At 46.6% G+C, this 6,000-nt stretch overlaps 1 protein-coding gene across 1 annotated transcript in view; it reads left to right on the top strand.

Moving 5' to 3' along the window:
* SLC35B2 (solute carrier family 35 member B2) overlaps window positions 1-6,000 on the top strand; it is a 46,942-nt gene that overhangs the window by 461 nt on the left and 40,481 nt on the right. The window lies entirely within an intron of this gene.

Below are 6,000 nucleotides of genomic sequence, written 5' to 3'. Positions count from 1 at the left end.
CGGTGTCTCCCCCCCCCAATATATCGGTGTCTCCCCCCCCCCCCAATATATCGGTGTCTCCCCCCCCCCAATATATCGGTGTCTCCCCCCCCCCCCAATATATCGGTGTCTCCCCCCCCCCCAATATATCGGTGTCTCCCCCCCCCAATATATCAGTGTAACACCCCCCCCAATATATCGGTTTCTCCCCCCCCCCCAATATATCAGTGTAACACCCCCCCCCCCCAATATATTGGTGTCTCCTCTCCCCCCCCAATATATCAGTGTAACACCCCCCCCCCAATATATCGGTGTCTCCTGTCCCCCCCCCCCTCGAAATATATGTGTCTCCCCCCATATATCAGTATCACCCCAAATACACTATATTACCAAAAGTATTGGGACGCCGGCCTTTACACACACATGAACTTTAATGGAATCCCAGTCTTAGTCTGTAGGGTTCAATATTGAGTTGGCCCAACCTTTACTGCTATAACAGCTTCAACTCTTCTGGGAAGGCTGTCCACAAGGTTTAGGAGTGTGTCTATGGGAATGTTTGACCATTCTTCCAGAAGCGCATTTGTGAGGTCAGGCGCTGATGTTGGATGAGAAGGCCTGGCTCGCAGTCTGCACTCTAATTCATCCCAAAGGTGTTCTATCAGGTTGTAGTCAGGACTCTGTGCAGGCCAGTGAAGTTCCTCCACCCCAAACTTGCTCATCCATGTCTTTATGGACCTTGCTTTGTGCACTGGTGTGCAGTCATGTTGGAACAGGAAGGGGCCATCCCCAAACTCCTCCCACAAAAGTTGGGAGCATGAAATTGTCCAAAATGTCTTGGTATGAGAGTTCCCTTCACTGGAACTAAGGGGCCAATCCCAACCCCTGAAAAACAACCCCACACCATAATCCCCCCAACACCAAATGATCTGTACCAGTGCACAAAGCAAGGTCCATAAAGACATGGATGAGTGAGTTTGGGGAGGAGGAACTTGATTGGCCTGCACAGAGTGCTCAGCCAGGTGATTGCCAGACCATTGTTCTTGATCTTTAAGGATAGTTTACAGACGGGTATGGTGCCAGCTGATTGGAAAAAAGCCAACGTGGTACCAATATTTAAGAAGGGGCCGAGATATATCCCGGGTAACTATAGGCCGGTCAGCCTAACATCATTAGTCTGCAAGATTTTGGAGGGGATGTTAAGGGACCACATACAAGACTTTAGTAATGAAAACGGTATTATAAGTAGTAATCAGCATGGATTCATGAAAAATCGTTCATGCCAAACCAATCTATTAACCTTCTACGATGAAGTGAGCAGCCACCTAGATAAAGGTAAGCCTGTGGATGTGGTGTATCTGGACTTTGCAAAGGCCTTTGACACCGTTCCCCACAAACGCTTAATGTACAAACTAAGGAAGGTAGGTATGGATCATAAGGTGAGTACCTGGATAGAGAACTGGCTTCAGGGGAGAGTCCAGAGGGTGGTGATTAACCACTTAAGCCCCGGAAGATTTTACCCCCTTCCTGACCAGGGCCTATTTTGCGATTCGGCACTGCGTGACTTTAACGGACAATTGCGCGGTCGTGCAACGCTGTACCTAAACAAATTTGACGTCCTTTCATTCCCACAAACAGAGCTTTCTTTTGGTGGTATTTGATCACCTGTGCGATTTTTTTTTTTTTTTTTTTTTTTTTTTTTTTTTTTTTTTTTTTTTGATCATGCGCTATAAACAAAAAAAGAGCGACCATTTTGCAAAAATAACAATATTTTTCACATTTTTTTTATATGAAATTCCCAAAAAAAAAAAATGTAAAAATCAAAATTTTTTAACATTTTCGGCCAATTTGTTTTCTGCTACCTATGTTTGGTGAAAAAAATCGCAAAAAGCGTATTTTGATTGGTTTGCGCAAAAGTTATCGCATTTACTAACTAAGGGAAAGATTTTTGTCATTTTTGTTTTTTTTTTTTTACGAGTAATGGCGGCGATCTGCGATTTTTTATTTATTTTTTTTTTCTCTTTGCGGGACTGCGACATTGCGGTGGACAGATCGGACCCTTGACTGACATTTTTGACACTTTTGGGGTTACCAGTGACATTACTACAGTAATCAGTGCTATACATATGCACTGTTACTGTAAAAACGACACTGGCAGGGAAGGAGTTAACTTTATTAAAGAAGGAGGGATTAAGTGTGTCCCTAGGGGCGTGATTCTAACTGTGATTGGCTGTGGCTTGAGGTGTAAGAACAGAGATAAACGGTCCTACATAGCAGAACCGTGTGATCTCCATTCTTATACAGGGGAGAATGACAGGCGGCTTTATTTACATTAGCCGCCTGCCTTTCTCCCGCTGTAACGGACAATCGCGAGTGCCCGACGGACATCGGGTCCGCAGGTCACACGCGCGGGGGGGGGGGGGGGTCCGTGAGCAAGCGGGAGCGCGCCTCCAGCGGCGCGCACTCACTCCCTAGAGCCTCTCAGGCTAGTGATGTAGTCCTACGTCACTTTGCCTGTGAGGGGCTGACCGCTGCAGTAAATAGTCGTGCGGCGGTCGGCAAGTGGTTAATGGGGAGTACTCGGATTGGGCGGGTGTAGAAAGTGGGGTCCCCCAGGGTTCTGTCCTGGGACCAATCCTGTTTAATTTATTCATAAATGATCTAGAGGAGGGAATATCTAGCACAATCTCGGTATTTGCGGATGATACTAAACTAGGCATGCCAATATCTTCTATGCAGGATGTGGAAACCTTGCAAGCAGACCTGAACAAAATAATGGGGTGGGCAACTACATGGCAGATGAGGTTTAATGTTAAAAAAATGTAAAGTAATGCACTTGGGCATTAGAAATACGCACGCAACTAGGCGGTGATCCTCTGGGTGAGTCTAGGATGGAAAAGGACCCGGGGGTACTGGTAGACAACAGGCTTGGCAGTGGCATGCAATGCCAAGCCGCCGCAAGCAAAGCCAACAGAATACTGGGATGTATAAAAAAGGGGATTCACTCCAGAAATAAAGAGATTATTCTCCCACTCTACAAGACTCTGGTCCGGCCACATCTGGAGTATGCTGTCCAGTTCTGGGCACCGGTCCTCAGGAAGGATGTGCTGGAACTGGAGAAAGTCCAGAGAAGAGAAACAAAAATAATTAGTGGAATGGAGGACATCAGCTATGAGGAAAGACTACAAGCACTGAACCTTTTCTCTCTAGAGAAAAGACGATTGAGGGGGGATATGATATCAATGTACAAATACTTTACTGGCGACCCGAGCATAAGGAACAAACTATTCAGAGAAAGGGAATACAATAAGACACGTGGCCACTCACTAAAACTAGAGGAAAGGCGGTTTAACCTTCAACTGCGTAAGGGGTTCTTTACTGTAAGAGCGGTAAAGATGTGGAATTCTCTTCCACAAGCAGTAGTATCAGCAGGGAGCATCAACAGTTTCAAAAAACCTTTAGATGGGCACCTTAAAGACCACAACATACAGGGGTATACAATGGACAACATACAGGGGTATACAATGTACAACATACAGGGGTATACAATGTACAACATAGAGGGGTGTACAATGTACAACATAGAGGGGTATACAATGTACAACATACAGGGGTATACAATGTACAACATACAGGGGTATACAATGTACGGCTAACAGCAAACACACACATCGTAGGTTGGACTGGTGTCTTTTTTTCACTAACTATGTAACTATGCAGAGTCCTGACATCAACCCGATAGAACACCTTTGGGGAGAATTAGAGCACAGACTGCGAGCCAGGCCTTCTTGTCCAACATCAGTCCCTGACCTCACAAATCTGCTTCTGGAAGAATGGTCAAACATTCCCATAGACACACTCCTAAACCTTGTGGACAGCCTTCCCAGAAGAGTTGAAGCTGTTATAGCTGCGAAGGGTGCCCCAACTCAATATTGAACCCTACGGACTAAGACTGGGATGCCATTAAAAGTTATGGGTGTGTTAAGTCGGCGTCCCAATACTTTTGGTAATGTAGTGTATGTTTCACCCCCCTACCATACACCCCACCCTTATATCAGTGTCAACTAGAGCTGCACGATTCTGGCCAAAATGAGAATCACGATTTTTTAGCTTTGAATAAAGATCACGATTCTCTGTGTAACAAAAAAAAAATTGGGATAACTTTACTGTTACGTTTTTTTTTTTTATTCATTAAAGTCTATTAATTGCGTTTGAAAGACTGCTGCGCAAATACAGTGTGACATAAAATATTACAACAATCGCCATTTTATTCTGTAGGGTCTCTGCTAAAAAAAATATATAAAATGTTTGGGGGTTCTAAGTACTTTTCTAGCAAAAAAAACTGATTTTAACTTGCAAGCAACAAATGTCAGAAAAAGATCCAGTCTTTAAGAGGTTAAACTTCCTTTCTCCCTGGCAGAGGAAGGGAAAAGATACAATGTAATTATTTTTGTTTATAGTTACTGGGAGACTTTGCTGATAGTTGTTTGGGAGGCTTTTTTTTTCCCACAGCTGTTCTCTCTGCTATGCAGCTATGCAAAGAATCGAGCATATTTCAGGGTTAGATCGTCAGGAGGGGTGAATCGAGATCGCGATTTTCATACGATTAATCGTGCAGCTCTTGTGTCAACCCCCTCCCTCTTGCCATATATCAGGCCCCCCCCCCATATATCAGTGGTGAAAAGTCTTTACGCCCCAGGTCGGCATGGTGTCCACCGTAGTAGTGGCAGAGCAGAGTAGGACTGGCCATAGGAGGGATTACTTTGACGCAGTTGGCCAGTTTAACCATGTATAGCAATATGTGTGAACTAAAAATCCCTGTTTTTTTTTTTATTGCATAGCTTGCTGGAAAAGGTATATAGCACTGTGCAGAGGGTTATACAGAATTTGTACCCCCATATATCAGTGTCTCCCTCCCTAATATATCAGTGTTGTGTGTGTCCCCTCTATTTATCTGTAAAAATGTGGAATGAACCCATCACACGCGGCTCTACACTCCAACACATTTCTAGAAAACTTTGTATAAAAACAGGGATTTTTGGTTCACATGGATTGTAATCCCAACGCCAGCTGCATCAAAGTAATCCCTCCCTGGTCAGTCCCTGCTCTACTCTGTTAGGAAACCCCTCCCCACCCCCGAAAAAAAAAAAAAAATTCCCTTTTTGTAAACCCAATACCAAACACAATACCGCCACTGGCCAGTCCCTACTCTACTCTATTTGTGCCTGTCCTATATTGAAACTATACCCACCCACTTTTTTTTTTTTTTTACTTTTTGTCACTAACATTTAGAAAAAACACCAACCCGGGTCCTAATCCCGGACTCAACCCCGGGTCCTAATCCCGGACTCAACCCCGGTCCTTATCCCGGACTCAACCCCCGGTCCTTATCCCGGACTCAACCCCGGGTCCTAATCCCGGACTCAACCCCGGGTCCTAATCCCGGACTCAACCCCGGGTCCTAATCCCGGACTCAACCCCGGGTCCTAATCCCGGACTCAACCCCCGGGTCCTAATCCCGGACTCAACCCCCGGGTCCTAATCCCGGACTCAACCCCCGGGTCCTAATCCCGGACTCAACCCCCGGGTCCTAATCCCGGACTCAACCCCCGGGTCCTAATCCCGGACTCAACCCCCGGGTCCTAATCCCGGACTCAACCCCGGGTCCTAATCCCGGACTCAACCCCGGGTCCTAATCCCGGACTCAACCCCGGGTCCTAATCCCGGACTCAACCCCGGGTCCTAATCCCGGACTCAACCCCGGGTCCTAATCCCGGACTCAACCCCGGGTCCTAATCCCGGACTCAACCCCGGGTCCTAATCCCGGACTCAACCCCGGGTCCTAATCCCGGACTCAACCCCGGGTCCTAATCCCGGACTCAACCCCGGGTCCTAATCCCGGACTCAACCCGGGTCCTTATCCCGGACTCAACCCGGGTCCTTATCCCGGACTCAACCGGTCCATATCCCGGACTCAACCCGGGTCCTTATCCCGGACTCAACCCGGGTCCTTATCCCGGACTC

Source organism: Pelophylax lessonae, assembly GCF_965119305.1.
Source record: "Pelophylax lessonae genome assembly, chromosome: 3".
In the NCBI taxonomy this organism is placed as follows: Eukaryota; Metazoa; Chordata; class Amphibia; order Anura; family Ranidae; genus Pelophylax; species Pelophylax lessonae.
Note: the sequence above shows the minus strand (reverse complement) of the source record. Positions and strands in the feature narration are given on the sequence as shown.